Raw genomic sequence first — 20,139 nt, forward strand, 5'->3', positions numbered from 1 at the left:
TTCGCCAGTAAGCAAAATTGGCGCGTCTTGGAGACTGCGAACTCGCATTTGGCGTTCGAGAAGTCTCATCACCCTGAACGGGCGATTGCGCGGTGCGCAGTGTGCAGTTACAGAATAATCAGTGCGATATTCCTAGGTGGCACGGTGATTACCGAACGGTACGTGAAGGTTTTGGAAGATGATTTCATCCCCATTATCCAAAGTGACCCCGATTACGACAAGATGTGGTTCATGCGAGACGGAGCATGGAAGCAGGAGAGTTTTTAATGTCCTGGAGGAGAACTTAGGGGACTGCATTCAGGCTCTGGGGTACCCACAGGCCACTGGCGTGGGACTGTATTGGACTGTATCCGCATCTGAACACACGAGACTCGTTTTTGTGGGGCTGTATTAAAGGTAAGGTGTACAGCAATAACCCCAAAACCATTGCCGAGTTGAAAACAGGCGGTCAGTACGTCATCGAGAGCATCGGCGTTCCGACACTTCAGCGGGTCATGCAGAATTCCACCATTCTTTTGTTCCACATCATCGCCAGTGATGGCAGGCACATCCAACATAACCTAAGCCCGAATATCTGTAGTGACGTTCACATGTTGCATTAAGTGTGTGCACGCCGTAGTTTGTAAGTAATTTACGTTTTTTCATACAGTTCAATAATTGTCACCCTGTAATACGGCCCATTTGTGGCTTTAACCTTGAGTGACAATCAACACCAGCTATACGGATAATTAACGAAGACACTGGGTCCACGGAAACGTAACTACACTCCTGGAAATGGAAAAAAGAACACATTGACACTGGTGTGTCAGACCCACCATACTTGCTCCGGACACTGCGAGAGGGCTGTACAAGCAATGATCACACGCACGGCACAGCGGACACACCAGGAACCGCGGTGTTGGCCGTCGAATGGCGCTAGCTGCGCAGCATTTGTGCACCGCCGCCGTCAGTGTCAGCCAGTTTGCCGTGGCATACGGAGCTCCATCGCAGTCTTTAACACTGGTAGCATGCCGCGACAGCGTGGACGTGAACCGTATGTGCAGTTGACGGACTTTGAGCGAGGGCGTATAGTGGGCATGCGGGAGGCCGGGTGGACGTACCGCCGAATTGCTCAACACGTGGGGCGTGAGGTCTCCACAGTACATCGATGTTGTCACAAGTGGTCGGCGGAAGGTGCACGTGCCCGTCGACCTGGGACCGGACCGCAGCGACGCACGGATGCACGCCAAGACCGTAGGATCCTACGCAGTGCCGTAGGGGACCGCACCGCCACTTCCCAGCAAATTAGGGACACTGTTGCTCCTGGGGTATCGGCGAGGACCATTCGCAACCGTCTCCATGAAGCTGGGCTACGGTCCCGCACACCGTTAGGCCGTCTTCCGCTCACGCCCCAACATCGTGCAGCCCGCCTCCAGTGGTGTCGCGACAGGCGTGAATGGAGGGACGAATGGAGACGTGTCGTCTTCAGCGATGAGAGTCGCTTCTGCCTTGGTGCCAATGATGGTCGTATGCGTGTTTGGCGCCGTGCAGGTGAGCGCCACAATCAGGACTGCATACGACCGAGGCACACAGGGCCAACACCCGGTATCATGGTGTGGGGAGCGATCTCCTACACTGGCCGTACACCACTGGTGATCGTCGAGGGGACACTGAATAGTGCATGGTACATCCAAACCGTCATCGAACCCATCGTTCTACCATTCCTAGACCGGCAAGGGAACTTGCTGTTCCAACAGGACAATGCACGTCCGCATGTATCCCGTACCACCCAACGTACTCTAGAAGGTGTAAGTCAACTACCCTGGCCAGCAAGATCTCCGGATCTGTCCCCCATTGAGCATGTTTGGGACTGGATGAAGCGTCGTCTCACGCGGTCTGCACGTCCAGCACGAACGCTGGTCCAACTGAGGCGCCAGGTGGAAATGGCATGGCAAGCCGTTCCACAGGACTACATCCAGCATCTCTATGATCGTCTCCATGGGAGAATAGCAGCCTGCATTGCTGCGAAAGGTGGATGTACACTGTACTAGTGCCGACATTGTGCATGCTCTGTTGCCTATGTCTATGTGCCTGTGGTTCTGTCAGTGTGATCATGTGATGTATCTGACCCCAGGAATGTGTCAATAAAGTTTCCCCTTCCTGGGACAATGAATTCGCGGTGTTCTTATTTCAATTTCCAGGAGTGTAGTTCCGTAACGCAGCCCTACGTGAAGCTGCTTCCGGCGAGTCTACAGCGATAACAAGCTCGTGTCGAGGAAATTCGCCGTTTAGCCACTCCTATTAAATGGGAGGCAGGGTAAATGCCTCTCGAAACATGTAAAAGAATACTGGAAGCTTTCGTTAACAGTTGCACAACTCGCAGTCTGATGACCATGCAGTAGAGTTCTCCTCTGTACCGAGGTCATCAGCCAAGTGCTTGTCCATACCAAGATCTGTACCAGCGTTTCTACCGGCGGGAGGTGGCGTCACATTCTCTGACCCGACGCCCACGAAAAACAGGCCGCGGTGCGCACGTCACGAAGATAGGTCTGGGGTCACTCTTTCGCTTAACTCAAGAGGTTGTAACGTATTACTATCTTTACGACGCTTCTCATCGAGCCATATACATTATCTCTCATTTCTAGCTGCTTCTCTCACACAATGATAAAACTTCAGAAATTAGGGTCGCCACCAGCCCAAGCTCTAACTAACCATTTAGAAGAAAACGGAGCTGGAACATTAACGAGGTGCATTTTTTTTCTAATTAGCTACTCACCCGAAATCGATGAAACTGGCGTTACTTATCGACGTAATCGCCCTGCAGACGTACACATTTTTCACAACGCTGACGCCATGATTCCATGGCAGCGGCGAAGACTTCTTTAGGAGTCTGTTTTGACCACTGGAAAATCGCTGAGGCAATAGCAGCACGGCTGGTGAATGTGCGGCCACGGAGAGTGTCTTTCATTGTTGGAAAAAGCCAAAAGTCACTAGAAGCCAGGTCAGGTGATGTAATGTAGGGAGCATGAGGAATCACTTCAAAGTTGTTGTCACGAAGAAACTGTTGCGTAACGTTAGCTCGATGTGCGGGTGCGTTGTCTTGGTGAAACAGCACGCGCGCAGCCCTTCCCGGACGTTTTTGTTGCAGTTCAGGAAGGAATTTGTTCTTCAAAACATTTTCGTAGGATGCACCTGTTACCGTAGTGCCCTTTGGAACGCAATGGGTAAGGATTACGCCCTCGCTGTCCCAGAACATGGACACCATCATTTTTTCAGCACTGGCGGTTACCCGAAATATTTTTGGTGGCGGTGAATCTGTGTGCTTCCATTGAGCTGACTGGCGTTTTGTTTCTGGATTGAAAAATGGCATCCACGTCTCATCCATTGTCACAACCGACCTCTTGATAAGTTTGGAAGTGTGATTACACATATCAATCACATCGCGATTACGGGCAGCATTGGGTTCACGCCTGAGCCTCAGGACGTGCGCTAGCAGCGTAATGGGAATATTGCGATGCAATCAACGCCATTGTGTATGTGCTTTGTCATGCTAGGGATTGCTGCAAAAAAAATGTAGGAGGTCCATTTAAAAAAAAACATAAGTTTGTGTTAAAAAAACACATATGCTTTCGTTTTAGAATGTTTCCAAATATGTACATTCATGGGCCCCAGCCCTACATTGATACCGGTGAAAGTCGTTTTCCAATAGCTGTTATTGTTCCAAAGATATTTTGGGTGGACAAGATAGCTGGGACACCCTGTATATATTTATTTATTTGTAGAATGTGGAGACTTGTTATTTGAAAAGATTTTGTTTGTTTTCTGTCATGTCGAGCGTGGCAGCAAGATGATCCAATGGGGACTCCAGACGCGGGGGACGACGAGAGCTAACCACGACAGCCGGCGGCTGGAAGAACCGTTGAAACATCATGCTGACCATTATTAAAATATGTTTTATGTTGTATTTTTTTATATATAAAACGAACAGGAGTTCAATGCTGAAAGTGGAATGATAAAGTTCGTATTTGGATGTCAATTGGTTATCAACTGTTAAATAAACTTCGAGTTGGAAAATAAAACAGTCAGTTGACTTGTTGTTACGACATACATCGTAAATATTAGTTATGTGTGAAATTTGCAAATTTTATTAAAATTCAGACTTCATGACGATACTATGGCTGAATTTTATCAGGAGCATCGACGATCTTCAATAATTAAGTAGTTTCAAGTTTTATGAATGAGAAGTCGACACGTATTGATATTTTGAAAATAATCGATATTGTGAAGTGTGTTAGGATTCTGTTTTGAAACTTTATCGGCGATTGTGGTCGAGAGGATCGGTTTTAAAGTGGAATATTTCGTTGAATGAGAAGAGGATTGACTATTTAGTGACATTAATTAATTATTTAAGTAAAAATCAGGAAAATTTGAATTTATTCTGGCAAAGATATCAAGGAGTGTCAGACCGCACAATGAATATATAGAAACTCTGTGACTTTGTTGAACTGTGAAAAAAATTTTTTTACGATGAAACTTGTCTACAACAGGGACTGGTGATTTTTGCTGCGTCTATGCTTATCTTCTAGGTTGAATCTGCTACAGCTCAATGTTTTTCTTTATGGATTTTTCAAGTAACTGGGAAAAGAACGTATAATTTGATCTGCGGCGGACCGTCGATATTGTGTACACGGTTAGGCTGTTGTGAAGCCTGTTGGTTTGCAGATTGCCTTTCTTTCCACTGCTGCAGACATCGTTGCTGAGTTGCTGCGACAGGAGCGGTGGTTCAGCGCAATCGCACAGGTGTGGGAGTTGTTTTGCATCACGTGGACACGCACCGGATACCACCAGCACTTGGCAGCCGCGCTGGTGGATGAATGGAACGCCCTCCCATAAGAACTCTTAACCAACCTTGTTTCCAGCAAGGGAGCACATTGCAGAGCATGCATTGCCGACCGTGGCGATCTCACACACCATTAAAACAACCATGTCAAGTTGTAAATCGTTGTCTCATTGCTTTTTTCTTTCACTTACCTTCTTTCAATGTATGGTCCAAATTTCGTTGACCTGTGGTACTTGGCAGTGGCACAACGGACTAAAACTACTTTCGTCCATAAATTTTACACAACACTGCAGTATCGGTAATTTTATTGAATTTTATAAACGAATACCGTAGAATGTGAGAGCTTTTATCATGAATAACTGTTCAGACAATTTTTTTTTTTTTTGTGAGAAGTGTAGTTGTTCCTTCTAAAGTGGAGAAAAGAAAGTTTCAATTAAGGTTTATCAAAATAACTTTGTCATGTGTAGAAATATTATTTCAGTACACACTTTTCAGGTAACACAATTTTATCATATTTCTGTAAACAATATGTTTTTCATGAAACTACATATACTGTTAGAATGAGAAGACTCATGAGTAAAATTTCTACAGCATCCCGATGATATTGATTACATTTACGTATTTAATAAACAGTAGCCTATAAGAGAAACATAAATTGTCATTTCAATTATTGCTTCCTACTTTTATTTTTAATTACTTCCCTTATTTTACAGTAAATAGTGTCATGACTGATTTTTGTTGCTGTCTGTCAGATCTACTTGCTCCTCTTTACTATAGCTCAAAAGAAATGCTATTACTGCTTACAACACATGCTGAATGAAATAATAACTTATACATTATTGTGACCAGGCGAAAATATTTTTGTCCTGCCACAACTGTGCGTTATTTGATTTCTCTGGGGAAGACTCATCATACTAGAACACATGAAATACTAGTTCACTTTATTACATCAGGGAATAAAGGATTTACTTAACTTTGACACAGTTCTTTGTCATAGGTGGGCTGGATAATTTGCAACTGTCACTGACAAGCAAAGCGTCACTTCATGCACTAATTAACAAACTGTGCTCTTGAGGTACAATGTTCAACAATACAAACGCTACAAGTTCATCTGTCCGGAGAAGAAAACTGTGTACCCCGTCGTTTTCATTCGCACGTTCAGAGTTGTTTTACCCCGTGCATGGATTGATGGGCAAAAGATTTCTTTTTTCACTGGCTACGTACGACGGGAAGGTAGTTTATGGTGCACGGATATTATGGAAACCTGTGGCAACTACGAATATTCTGAGCGAGCGTTCTTGAGTAGGCATTGGTCTACGGGAATTCATGAACGACTGAACAAAAGAGGTTTATAATAATCTGGAACAATATTCAGTCAAGAGTGGAAACTTACGTCGATACTTTGACAAGTACCTCAACAAAAGTAAATATAGGGAGACTCCACCCCACAGGTGGATATTTTGAAGATTATTAAGGCAAAGTTACAGGTCGAGATACGTGAAAAACTCATGTATGCTCCCGAAGAGAATGTCGAACACTTTCTCTCTGTCGTCGATGCCATCGACCTATTAAACGAAGATTTGAGAGCTACAGATCATGGGAATGGGTCGTCGACCAGTGTAAACAAGAATTTTGCGTATCGCGCTAAATATAACGAGCGAACATTCAACCCGATGCAAACCACGAACCCAAATAACCACATGAACATAGAATAAGCAGCAGTTCCACGGAAATAAGCAACCACAAAATATTAACCAGCAATCTCCGAATACAAATGACTGGATAAAGCAGCCACCATTGATTACAGAAATGATAATTAAATCAAGACCCTAAGCTGTTGACAGGCGTTCATGGACATCAACGGGAAGAGTTGAAAATGTGTGCCCCGATCGGGACACGAACCCTGGATATGCTGCTTATATGGCAGACGCTCTATCCATCTGAGCCACCGAGGGCACAGAGGATAGTGCGACTGCAGGGATTTGTCCCTTGCGCGCTCCCCGTCAGACCCACATTCCAGACTTAATGTCCATCCACTATATTCTTAGTGCCCCTGCCATTGATTACGGATGTCACTGACGAAACCGGAAACCATCCGTTAAACTAAACACGACTGTATCGTGCCCCGGAGAATCGGTCGGCTGTGATGTAAGGGGCTCTGACAACAGTGTTGCCATGTTCCAATGCAATTACGGACAGAGACTGGTGGATGTACTTACCCATGAGGTCCAGCATTGTACATCCAAGCGTATGACCGTTCTTTTTTTTATTATTATTATTCTGGATTTACAATGTGAGTACATTTTTCCAGCACCTATTCTAGATTACAGTAAGTCACTAATTATTGTTCTCCACTCTTCTCTATTTGTCCATAAATCTTCAGGAATGTTGTTCTTCCTCATTGCTGACTGAACTCCCTGTTTCCATGTATCAGGTGGTCGTCCCCTTTTTCTTCTTCCAATTGGTACCCAGTCGATTATGCATTTTGGTAGCCTTTCCTGTTCCATTCGTCTGATGTGTCCATACCATTTAAGTTGTTTGTGCTCGATGAAATCAATAATTGAATTTTTACATTTCATCTTGTCTCTGATTACTTCATTTCTTATTCTTTCTCGTCTTGATATTCTTGCTGAACGTCTCCAGAAATCCATTTCTGTGGCTAATAATTTTGATTTCAGTTGCCATTTTGTTGTCCACACTTCTGAACCATATGTAATAATGCTCCTAACTATTGTTTTAAAAATCCTTATTTTGTTAGCAGTTGTTATGTGTTTGTCCCAGAGAATTCCATTCAATAAAGAGATTGTCGTCTTTCCAGAATTTATTCTTGATCTAATTTCTTTGTCCTGTTTCCCATCATTTGTAATTTTCACACCTAAATATTTATATTCCTCAGTAGCTGTTATTGTTCCCATCCCTTCTTCTAATACTAAGTCTCCATTCACTCCACCAATTACCATGTACTTTGTTTTATTCATGTTTACATTTAGACCTGATTTTTTATATTCTTGAATCAATTTTCTGGTCATATACTCTATGTCCTCATAGTCTTGGGCTATAATCAGTTGGTCATCTGCAAATTGTAACGAGTATATTGTTCTATCATTTATTGGTATTCCCATAGCGTGACTTTTTTCTTCCAATTCTGTAAAGTTACTTCTGTATATATTTTATACAATGTAGGTGAGATGCTACATCCTTGACGTAATCCTTTTGTGACTTGGAATCCATGTGATAGATATTTACCAATTTTTATTTTTGAAATAGAATTTTTATATAAATTTTGAATTGCTTTAATTATTCTTGGATTTATTCCTATTGATATTAAAGCTTTCCATAAACTGGATAAAGGCACACTATCATAGGCTTTTTCTATATCTATGAATACTAAATCTATAGGTTGTGCCTGAACCATTTTTTTTTCAATAATTTGTTGTAGGCAAAAGATATGATCAATTGTTGATCTTCCAGCTCTAAAACCTGCTTGTTCTTCAGCCTCCTTTTCTTTGTATTCTTGTTCTAACAAATATTTAATAATTCTTCCATATAATCTACTGAAGGTATTGGTCACTGTTATTCCCCTATAATTTTTACACTCATCTTTCGCTCCTTTTTTATGTATCACTGAAATATATCCTACTTTCAAATCATTTGGGACATCTTCCCCAAATCATTTGGGACATCTTCCCCATTTTTTTTTTGGGTCATCATTCTACTGACTGGTTTTATGCGGCCCGCCACGCATTCCTTTCCTGTGCTAACCTCTTCATCTCAGAGTAGCACTTGCAACCTACGCCCTCAATTATTTGCTTGACGTATTCCAATCTCTGTCTTCCTCTACAGTTTTTGCCCTCTACAGCTCCGTCTAGTACCATGGAAGTCATTCTCTCATGTCTTAGCAGATGCTCTATCATCCTGTCCCTTCTCCTTATCAGTGTTTTCCGCATATTCCTTTCGCCTCCAATTCTGTGTAGAACCTCCTCATTCCTTACCTTATCAGTCCACCTAATTTTCAACATTCGTCTATAGCACCACATCTCAAATGCTTCGATTCTCTTCTGTTCCGGTTTTCCCACAGTCCATGTTTCACTGCCATACAATGCTGTACTCCAGACGTACATCCTCAGAAATTTCTTCCCCAAATTAAGCCGGTATTTGATATTAGTAGACTTCTCTTGGCCAGAAATGCCTTTTTTGCCATAGCGAGTCTGCTTTTGATATCCTCCTTGCTCCGTCTGTCATTGGTTATTTTACTGCCTAGGTAGCAGAATTCCTTAACTTCATTGACTTCGTGACCATCAATCCTGATGTTAAGTTTCTCGCTGTTCTCATTTCTACTACTTGTCATTACCTTCGTCTTTCTCCTATTTACTCTCAAACCATACTGTGTACTCATTAGACTGTTCATTCCGTTCAGCAGATCATTTAATTCTTCTTCACTTTCACTCAGGATAGCAATGTCATCAGCGAATCGTATCATTGATATCCTTTCACCTGGTATTTTAATTCCACTCCTGAACCTTTCTTTTATTTCCATCATTGCTTCCTCGATGTACAGATTGAAGATTAGGGGCGAAAGGTTACAGCCTTGTCTTACACCCTTCTTAATACGAGCACTTTGTTCTTGATCGTCCACTCTTATTATTCCCTCTTGGTTGTTGTGCATATTGTATATGACCCGTCTCTCCCTATAGCTTACCCCTACTTTTTTCAGAATCTCGAACAGCTTGCACCATTTTATATTGTCGAACGCTTTTTCCAGGTCAACAAATCCTATGAAAGTGTCTTGATTTTTCTTCAGCCTTGCTTCCATTATTACCCGTAACGTCAGAATTGCCTCTCTCGTCCCTTTACTTTTCCTAAATCCAAACTGATCGTCACCTAGCGCATTCTCAATTTTCTTTTCCATTCTTCTGTATATTATTCTTGTAAGCAGCTTCGATGCATGAGCTGTTAAGCTGATTGTGCGATAATTCTCGCACTTGTCGGCTCTTGCCGTCTTCGGAATTGTGTGGATGATGCTTTTCCGAAAGTCAGATGGTATATTGCCAGACTCATATATTCTACACACCAACGTGAATAGTCGTTTTGTTGCCACTTCCCCCAATGATTTTAGAAATTCTGATGGAATGTTATCTATCCCTCCTGCCTTATTTGACCGTAAGTCCTCCAAAGCTGTTTTAAATTCCGATTCTAATACTGGATCCCCTATCTCCTCTAAATCGACTCATGTTTCTTCTTCTATCACATCAGACAAATCTTCACCCTCATAGAGGCTTTCAATGTATTCTTTCCACCTATCTGCTCTCTCCTCTGCATTTAACAGTGGAATTCCCGTTGCACTCTTAATGTTACCACCGTTGCTTTTAATGTCACCAAAGGTTGTTTTGACTTTCCTGTACGCTGAGTCTGTCCTTCCGATAATCATATCTCTTTCGATGTCTTCACATTTTTCCTGCAGCCATTTCGTCTTAGCTTCCCTGCACTTCCTATTTATTTCATTCCTCAGCGACTTGTATTTCTGTATTCTTATACCGGCGATATATGCTGAAGTCTATGGCCATATCATTAAAGCAATTCTTGATACAGAGAGCTTGACATGACACCGGTAACTACCTCTCTGTTCTGTGAGTAATTGTGAATTTATGGGTGCAATCGGTACCAGGGCACAGAAGGTGAAGATACAGACTCTTATTGAATTAATAATAGGAAATAGAGCGACTCTATGCATGTTCCTAGTAATAAATTAATAGAGGACTTTATTTTGGGTACTGAGGGTATCCGAGAGACGGGTATAAAATTCGACTTCTCTGCGGGCTGTGCCTCTTTTAAGGTTGATGATGTTGACTGCCGTAGCTGAGGTCTCGAACTGGGCCGGGTTCTCGCACGCTCAGCACTATATTGACCTCAGTGCCAGGGCGCTGCAGCGCTGGAGAAGAGCAGTGGTTTTCAGGAGTGCCACCTGTACATCTTTGGGGACTCCAGTAAGACCTGGCTAATGTCTGTGGTATCGATTAGCGTTGCCGTCTTTGGTGAGGCGCTGCGATATCAGCATGATACCACATACGTAATTAGATGTATCACGTAATTCGTATTTAAGGTAGTATCGAGAGCTTCTGTAAACATTGGTACGGAGAGAAGTCTTCCGAAGTAAGAGTGATTTCAGGTGTGCCGCAGGGGAGTGTCGTAGGACAGTTGCTACTCACAATATACATCAGTGACCTTGTGGATGACATCGGAAGTTTACTGAAGCTTTTTGCGGATGATGCTGTGGTATCGAGAGGTTGTAACAATGGAAAATTGTACTGAAATGCAGGTGGATCTGCAAGCGAATTGACGCATGGTGCAGGGAATGGCAATTGACTCTCAATGTAGGCAAGTGTAATGTGCTGCGAATACATAGAAAGAAAGATCCCTTATCATTTAGCTACAATATAGGTGGTCAGCAACTGGAAGCAGTTAATTCCGTAAATTACCTGGGAGTACGCATTAGGAGTGATTTAAAATGGAATGATTATATAAAGTTGGTCGTTGGTAAAGCAGATGCCAGACTGAGATTCATTGGAAGAATCCTAAGGAAATGCAATTCGAAAACAAAGGAAGTAGGCTACAGTAAGCTTGTTCGCCCACTGCTTGAATACTGCTCACAAGTGTGGGATCCGTACCAGATAGGGTCGATAGAAGAGATAGAGAAGATCCAACGGAGAGCAGCGCGCTTCGTTACAGGATCATTTAGTAATCGCGAAAGCGTTACGGAGATGATAGATAAACTCCAGTGGAAGACTCTGCAGGAGAGACGCTCAGTAGCTCGGTACGGGCTTTTGTTGAAGTTTCGAGAACATACCTTCACCGAGGAGTCGAGCAGTATATTGCTCCCTCCTACGTATATCTCTCGAAGAGACCGTGAGGATAAAATCAGAGAGATTAGAGCCCACGCAGAGGCATGCCGACAATCCTGCTTTCCACGAACAATAGGAGACTGGAATAGAAGGGAGAACCGATAGAGGTACTCAAGGTACCCCCCCGGCACAAACCGTCAGGTGGCTTGCGGAGTATGGGTGTTGACGTAGATGTAGATAGACTGCTACAGTATGGAAATTTTGCATTTCACAGGTGCTACATCGCAACCTCTACAGGCACGCTAAACCCTAATCTTCGACCCTTTTTTTCCTGTCGGATCTTCCCCCGTCAGCTGCTCGTCAGCTCTCGTTCGTCGTGCCTGGGAACGCTCGCTCCAGCTCTCGCGATGATGAATTAGCCAGCGCGGCTCTGCCTCTGCCGCACCCCCTGCTGCGGACGCGTGTTAATGTGCTAAATTCGATATTAATTTCCTTCCGCAAGCCCGCCTCTGCCTGCCGCCGCCACAACACAGGCGGGCGCTGATTACTCCGCTGTGCGCTATGAGAGCTCCCTACCCCCTCCTTTCCCTCTCTAAACCTCCCCCCACTTCTCCAGATTCCGCCGAAATTTATTAAACGCGGCTCCTGCAGAAATCCCTCCCATTAGCGGCAGGGAGCAGCCACCCCAGCCAGCCGGCTAAGAGAATTATACCGCAGGAGACACAAGAGGTAAGAGGGGGGGAGGTTGATGTAAGGGGGTGATTGACTGCGCTCTCAACACGGCCATCGCGGCGGCGCGAGGTTCCCGTCTCGACATAATGCTCTGGGGGTCGCGACACAAAAGCCTGGTATTACAAGGTAGTTGAGGAGTACCGCCAGATAATATGGAAGAACTACCGGATCCACTAACAACATTTCCAGTCCTGGCACAAACGCTTGTAACTAGTGTAATGTTGATGCATTAAGTTGTTCTGAAAGCGGTGCTGATAGACAATAAAACCGGGTTAAAAGCTGTGAGCTGTCTGGGGAAGTTAACCTTGCATTACTGCGCAACTGTTTCACCAGGTATCCAGTCTAGCTTACCAAATTCCCAACCAGACTAACATTCCAGTCTAGCTTACCAAATTCCCAACCAGACTAACATTAATTACAATCTTTTAATAGTCACCTTACGACAACTGGTGACATATATATAAAAAGAGAATTTAAATAAAAAGAAATAAATCAGTTTGTATTTGGAAATTTATTTTAACATTGATCATTGAAATTTCAGCATATTAAACTTGATTCATAACTAAATTGGTGCCTTATTTAGGATTGTGAAAATTTGAGTTTGTAATCTTATGGAACACATCAAATATGGCGCCAAGATTGGGAGACTGCATACAACGCTCCATTCATAAAATAACACACGAAGAACGTTGAAGCATATGCAAGAGGAAATTAGCCACAACGAACCGATTCACTTTTCACCCAAAGAAGTTACGGTCATGCCGCAATCCTGTCCGTCATGGAATTACCACACACTGGTATACTAAATTCATACCTACTCTCTGTGAAATATTCCTGAAAAGAATAGCTGAGTGCTAACTTTGATGATTACACCACATGCTTCACGTGGTCAACTTGGTATACACAAAGAGTGTAACTCTGCAATAATTTTGGTAATTAAAATAAATTATATCGAAACGCAATTTACAAAAGACAAACTTCGAACTGGTTACCGTCCTCTTACTATTAACCTGATGGGTCAAACAATTGTATAAGCACGTGGTACTTGTCTCACAAAGTACATCCCACGTGGGTTGAACATAAAGAAAAGCTGCTATATTGAAAAATATTGTCAAGACGAGACGTTACAATCTCACGCACATTCGCATTTAAGATAGATGATCTGAGTTAGAGTTATGGATAATCAACACTTGGTTCCACTTTGCTCACAAAGTAGTGACAAAGCAACTACTGGATGATATTCTGAACTTCACACTCGAATTAAACTGCATTGCAATTTAAGATAACATAAGATATTTTACATCTAAACCTGAAACGAAGGTGATTAAATGTTCAGTTAGGCTCAACTTAAGAAATCCATTGTCCTACGGACTTAGCAGAGACGCGCTTAGCCGGAGATCTTACCACTTCAGAGGCTTGCAGCGGACAGACTGGCGTGGGCCCCTACCAAGGGTGCTTCACAGATACAAACGGAAGTAACCAGAGAGGCAGCTTCCTATACCAACATGACAAGGAACGGACAGGACCATACTAAGGATAGAAACCTCTCTGCTTTTAGAAAGCGTAGCTGCCTGTTCCCACGTTGGTCCTACTGTTCTCTAGCAGACAGGCTTGTCTGCTACCATCAAGCATGCAACTAGAAATACATTTGCTCATTCATCCTTTCACACAGAAGGGAAGGGGGATGACAGTATCGTATGATATACACTATATAAAAAAAAGAGCATGTAGGTTCCATATGAGACTATGTGACATGAATTATGTGTAAACTGTGTCTTAAAGTGTAGTAGTGTGACAGATCATTCTTGTTTATGTGTAAAAGAAACACGTTCCACTACTCAGTCTCCTCCCAGATGGAGTCAGAAACACTACAGTAAATTCAGAAGTGGAATGTATGCCGTAAATGACAACAGATTTTAGAAATTAACATGAAAGGAATCCAACAGAGACCTTTCAGTCTCCTGCCTTGATTAATGCTCTACAGAAACGTAAGTAACACCGAGTGTTCAACAAGGAAGAAGTGCTCAGTCCATACCACTGGTTCAAGTTCTGCAGTCCACAGCTTGTGGTCTAGTGGCTAGCGCTGTTACCTGTGGATCACGGGGTCCCGGGTTCGATGCCCAGCCAGGTTGGAGATTTTCTCTGCCCGGGGACTGGTTATTCTTGTTGTCCTCATCATTTCATAGTCATTCATGAAAGTGGCTAGACTGCACTGTGTACAGATTGGGAATATGTACGGGCGCTGATGACCGTGCAGTTGAGCGGCCTACAAATCAAGTATCATGATCATCATCACTAAGTTCTGTAGCCAGGATAAAATTCCGCATCCAGTATCACAGCTGCCATAAACTTTTTTCTGAAGTACCAGTTGCGACATGCTGTATTTGCTGCTTCGCATTACATGCCCCCCGCCGGCCGGAGTGGCCGTGCGGTTCTAGGTGCTACAGTCTGGAGCCGAACGACCGCTACGGTCGCAGGTTCAAATCCTGCCTCGGGCATGGATTTGTGTGATGTCCTTAGGTTAGTTAGGTTTAATTAGTTCTAAGTTCTAGGCGACTGATGACCTCAGAAGTTAAGTCGCATAGTGCTCAGAGCCATTTGAACCATTACATGCCCCAAGCATTCGAGGTTTCGCCTCTTGATGGCATTGAGGATTTCCAAATGTTTGTTCATACGCGGGTGTATTTCTTTCTTCGCATTACATACGCTAAATAGTCGCGATTTCATCTCGTGATGGTATTCGGCATTTCCAAATATCTTTTCATACGCCACAGTATTGCCAAATTTACTTGTCCTAACGTCCACATTTCAAACGCCTCCAGTTTCTAACCCAATCCTGAGAGGAGTGTCCATGACTCAGGTCCACACCGGAGAATACGGATCATTACCACCATACTAACCAAGTGCGGAGTTTAATACTTAAGTCACGGCTGGTCAGAGCATTCTTCATTATCTGGTAAGATCTTCCGGCCTGTTCAGCTCTGTACCGAATTTCTTGAGAGAAATCCCCTCATTGTAGATCTGACATCCTAAATATTCATGTGATGAAGTCTTTTCGAACACCATTACTCTGTCTAAGAGAGCCCTGAATCTCATTTCTGTTTTTGCTGACAACTATTTTGTGATACTGACGTTTGAACATAATCCCAGACGGCCGCTGTGGTCGAGCGTTCTAGGTGCTTCAGTCCCTAACCGTGCTGCTCCTACGGCCGCAGGCTCGAATCCTGCCTCGGGCGTGGATGTATGTGATGTCCTTAGGTTTAAGTAGTTCTAAGTCTAGGGGACTGACGACATCAGATGTTAAGTCCCGCAGTGCTTAGAGCCATTTGAACCATAATCCCACTGTTATGCTCTCTTCAATAACAGTGTTCAGTAGTTCTAACGGATCTTCCAACGCACGTTTCATAATCCATTGCTAGTTTAGCAAGTCACTGTGGGGGCATGTGGAGTTCATGATCTCCCCGTTTTTCTTTGTAATGAATTCCCTTTTTGTTATCGGTAGCATTTATTACTTCGATTCTAACTCTGTCTTCACTAGCACTCTTTCACAGATCTTAGAAATTCCATTTCTTATGGTTGTAGTTGACATAAACCTTCATTTCTTAACGTCCATCTTTCCACCCCATGTAGATTAATGACAAAAAAACTGCAGCACCAAAATACAGTTAATGTAGAGTAATGAAATTACGGGAATACGTTTGTCCAGGTAACAAACCTAAGTGATTAACATTGCCAGACCACAGGTTAATGTAAGCGCGAGATAAACCATTGCAAATTTGAAATGCAGGTAATTTGATAACCGGTGTAACCGCCAGAATGTATGATGCAAGCATGTAGACGTGCATGCGCTGTGTTGTACAGGTGGCGGACCGAGCGAGGTGGCGCAGTGGTTAGCACACTGGACTCGCATTCGGGAGGACGACGGTTCAATCCCTTCTCCGGCCATTCTGATTTAGGTTTTCCGTGAGTTCCCTAAATCGTTTCAGGCAAATGCCGGGATGGTTCCTTTGAAAGGGCACGGCCGACTTCCTTCCCAATCCTTCCCTAACCCGAGCTTGCGCTCCGTCTCTAATGACCTCGTTGTCGACGGGACGTTAAACACTAACCACCACCACCACTTCGCGCTATGGATTCCATGCCTGTTGTACACGGTCGGTCAATACAGGGACCGTTATGCCACTGAAACTTCTTTATTTAAATGAGTGTGTGTTGTAACACCTCCGTTTATTATCCCGACCAGATCTGATCGAATAGCAGTCCAATATTTATTATTAACATGACCGTCAACCTAATTGGGCTGGTAATCGGAACTGACTGCTACAGAAGTTGTTACTTTCCAATTCGTCCTGTTCAATACTACACTCCTGGAAATTGAAATAAGAACACCGTGAATTCATTGTCCCAGGAAGGGGAAACTTTATTGACACATTCCTGGGGTCAGATACATCACATGATCACACTGACGGAACCACAGGCACATAGACACAGGCAACAGAGCATGCACAATGTCGGCACTAGTACAGTGTATATCCACCTTTCGCAGCAATGCAGGCTGCTATTACCCCATGGAGACGATCGTAGAGATGCTGGATGTAGTCCTGTGGAACGGCTTGCCATGCCATTTCCACCTGGCGTGTCAGTTGGACCAGCGTTCGTGCTGGACGTGCAGACCGCGTGAGACGACGCTTCATCCAGTCCCAAACATGCTCAATGGGGGACAGATCCGGAGATCTTGCTGGCCAGGGTAGTTGACTTACACCCTCTAGAGCTCGTTGGGTGACACGGGATACATGCGGACTGGCATTGTCCTGTTGGAACAGCAAGTTCCCTTGCCGATCTAGGAATGGTAGAACGATGGGTTCGATGACGGTTTGGATGTACCGTGCACTATTCAGTGTCGCCTCGACGATCACCAGTGGTGTACGGCCAGTGTAGGAGATCGCTCCCCACACCATGATGCCGGGTGTTGGCCCTGTGTGCCTCGGTCGTATGCAGTCCTGATTGTGGCGCTCACCTGCACGGCGCCAAACACGCATACGACCATCATTGGCACCAAAGCAGAAGCGACTCTCATCGCTGAAGACGACACGTCTCCATTCGTCCCTCCATTCACGCCTGTCGCGACACCATTGGAGGCGGGCTGCACGATGTTGGGGCGTGAGCGGAAGACGGCCTAACGGTGTGCGGGACCGTAGCCAAGCTTCATGGAGACGGTTGCGAATGGTCCTCGCCGATATCCCAGGAGCAACAGTGTCCCTAATTTGCTGGGAAGTGGCGGTGTGGTCCCCTACGGCACTGCGTAGGATCCTACGGTCTTGGCGTGCATCCGTGCGTCGCTGCGGTCCGATCCCAGGTCGACGGGCACGTGCACCTTCCGCCGACCACTGGCGACAACATCGATGCACTGTGGAGACCTCACGCCTCACGTGTTGAGCAATTCGGCGGTACGTCCACCCGGCCTCCCGCATGCCCACTATACGCCCTCGCTCAAAGTCCGTCAACAGCACATACGGTTCACGTCCACGCTGTCGCGGCATGCTACCAGTGTTAAAGACTGCGATGGAGCTCCGTATGCCACGGCAAACTGGCTGACACTGACGGCGGCGGTGCACAAATGCTGCGCAGCTAGCGCCATTCGACGGCCAACACCGCGGTTCCTGGTGTGTCCGCTATGCCGTGCGTGTGATCATTGCTTGTACAGCCCTCTCGCAGTGTCCTGAGCAAGTATGGTGGGTCTGACACACCGGTGTCAATGTGTTCTTTTTTCCATTTCCAGGAGTGTATAATACTGAATGTCTGGTAATGAGGAAAACCAACACATACACGAAAAGTATGTCATGCACAAAATATTCACACACCATTAAAAAAAATAAAATACAAGAAAATGGTCAGCGTGACGGACTCAGTCCTTTGGGCCCGGGTTCGATTCCCGGCTGGGTCGGAGAATTTTCTCCGCCCAGGGACTGGGTGTTGCGCTCTCCTCATCATCATCCTATCCTCCTCTTCGACTGCAGGTCGCCGAAGTGGCGTCAGATTGGAAGACCGGCACCCTGCGAAAGCTCTGCCCGACGGGGGACATAGCCATACGAATAAATAAATAAATGTTCATTGGCTACTTTCCTGCCAAGTCTTTTTGCAGTATCGCAGCCCGAACACCCAGCTTCTTTTAGCGCTATTACGCAACCTCTTTCAAACTCATCGAGTTGCTGGTATTGGCGTCTTTTTCGCCCTAAAGGCATTCTTGACAAACATCAACTGACCTCATCCTATCTCAAAGGTAATTAACGATCACGACAGCTACGACGTCTATTTAAAACGAAACCTCATTTTCACCGTCATTGTGACGCTGCTAGCGCCACTCTTATGCAACTGGTGCGAAATTTGAAGAAAATGGCAAATGGTTCAAATGGCTCTGAGCACAATGGGACTTAACATCTGACGTCATCAGTCCCCTAGAACTTAGAACTACAGGGTGATTCAAAAAGAATACCACAAATTTAGGAATTTAAAACTCTGCAACGACAAAAGGCAGAGCTAAGCACTATCTATCGGCGAATTAAGGGAGCTATAAAGTTTCATTTAGTTGTACATTTGTTCGCTTGAGGCGCTGTTGACTTGGCGTCAGCGTCAGTTGATGCTAAGATGGCGACCGCTCAACAGAAAGCTTTTTGTGTTATTGAGTACGGCAGAAGTGAATCGGCGACAGTTGTTCAGCGTCCATTTCGAACGAAGTATGGTGTTAAACCTCCTGATAGGTGATGTATTAAACGCTGGTATAAACAGTTTACAGAGAATAGGTGTTTGTGCAAAGGGAAAAGTTCTGGACGGCCGAGAACGAGTGATGAAAATGTAGCACGCATCCAGCAAGCATTTGTTCGCAGCCCAGGAAAAGCGACTCGCAGAGCTAGCAGAGAGCTGCAAATTCCACAATCAACTGTATGGAGAGTCATACGAAAAAGGTTGGTTAAGAAAACCTGAACGTCAACTACCCGAGGCGATGGATCGGCCGCCAGGCAGCCCGTGACAGAGCACTTCATCACTGGCCTCCGAGAAGCCCTGATCTTACCCCCTGCGATTTTTTCTTATGGGGGTATGTTAAGGATATGGTGTTTCGGTCACCTCTCCCAGCCACCATTGATGATTTGAAACGAGAAATCACAGCAGCTATCCAAACTGTTACGCCTGATATGCTACAGAGAGTGTGGAACGAGTTGGAGTATCGGGTTGATATTGCTCGAGTGTCTGGAGGGGGCCATATTGAACATCTCTGAACTTGTTTTTGAGTGGAAAAAACCTTTTTATATACTCTTTGTAATGATGTATAACAGAAGGTTATATTATGTTTCTTTCATTAAATACACATTTTTAAAGTTGTGGTATTCTTTTTGAATCACCCTGTACTTAAACCTAACTAACCTAAGGACATCACACACATCCATGCCCGAGGCAGGATTCGAACCTGAGACCGTAGCGGTCGCTCGTTTCCAGACTGAGATGTCTAGAACCGCTCGGCCACACTGGCCGGCGCGAAATTTGAATAGACATCTCTGAGACGTAGAAATACACCTCCCACCTACTCTTAATGTTGCACAGCTCCTTCTTGTTGTTGTGATTTTTTTTTTCCGTCAGTATAATAAAGTGGGAATTATCATGACTGTATAAAATTTTAGTTGTGTCTCACTACTTGTTTTGCACTTAATTGTTTTCCTTATTGTGCAGCATATATGCTGGTAGGTAGGGCTATTAGTT

The sequence above is a fragment of the Schistocerca cancellata genome, chromosome 12, assembly GCF_023864275.1.
Source record: "Schistocerca cancellata isolate TAMUIC-IGC-003103 chromosome 12, iqSchCanc2.1, whole genome shotgun sequence".
In the NCBI taxonomy this organism is placed as follows: Eukaryota; Metazoa; Arthropoda; class Insecta; order Orthoptera; family Acrididae; genus Schistocerca; species Schistocerca cancellata.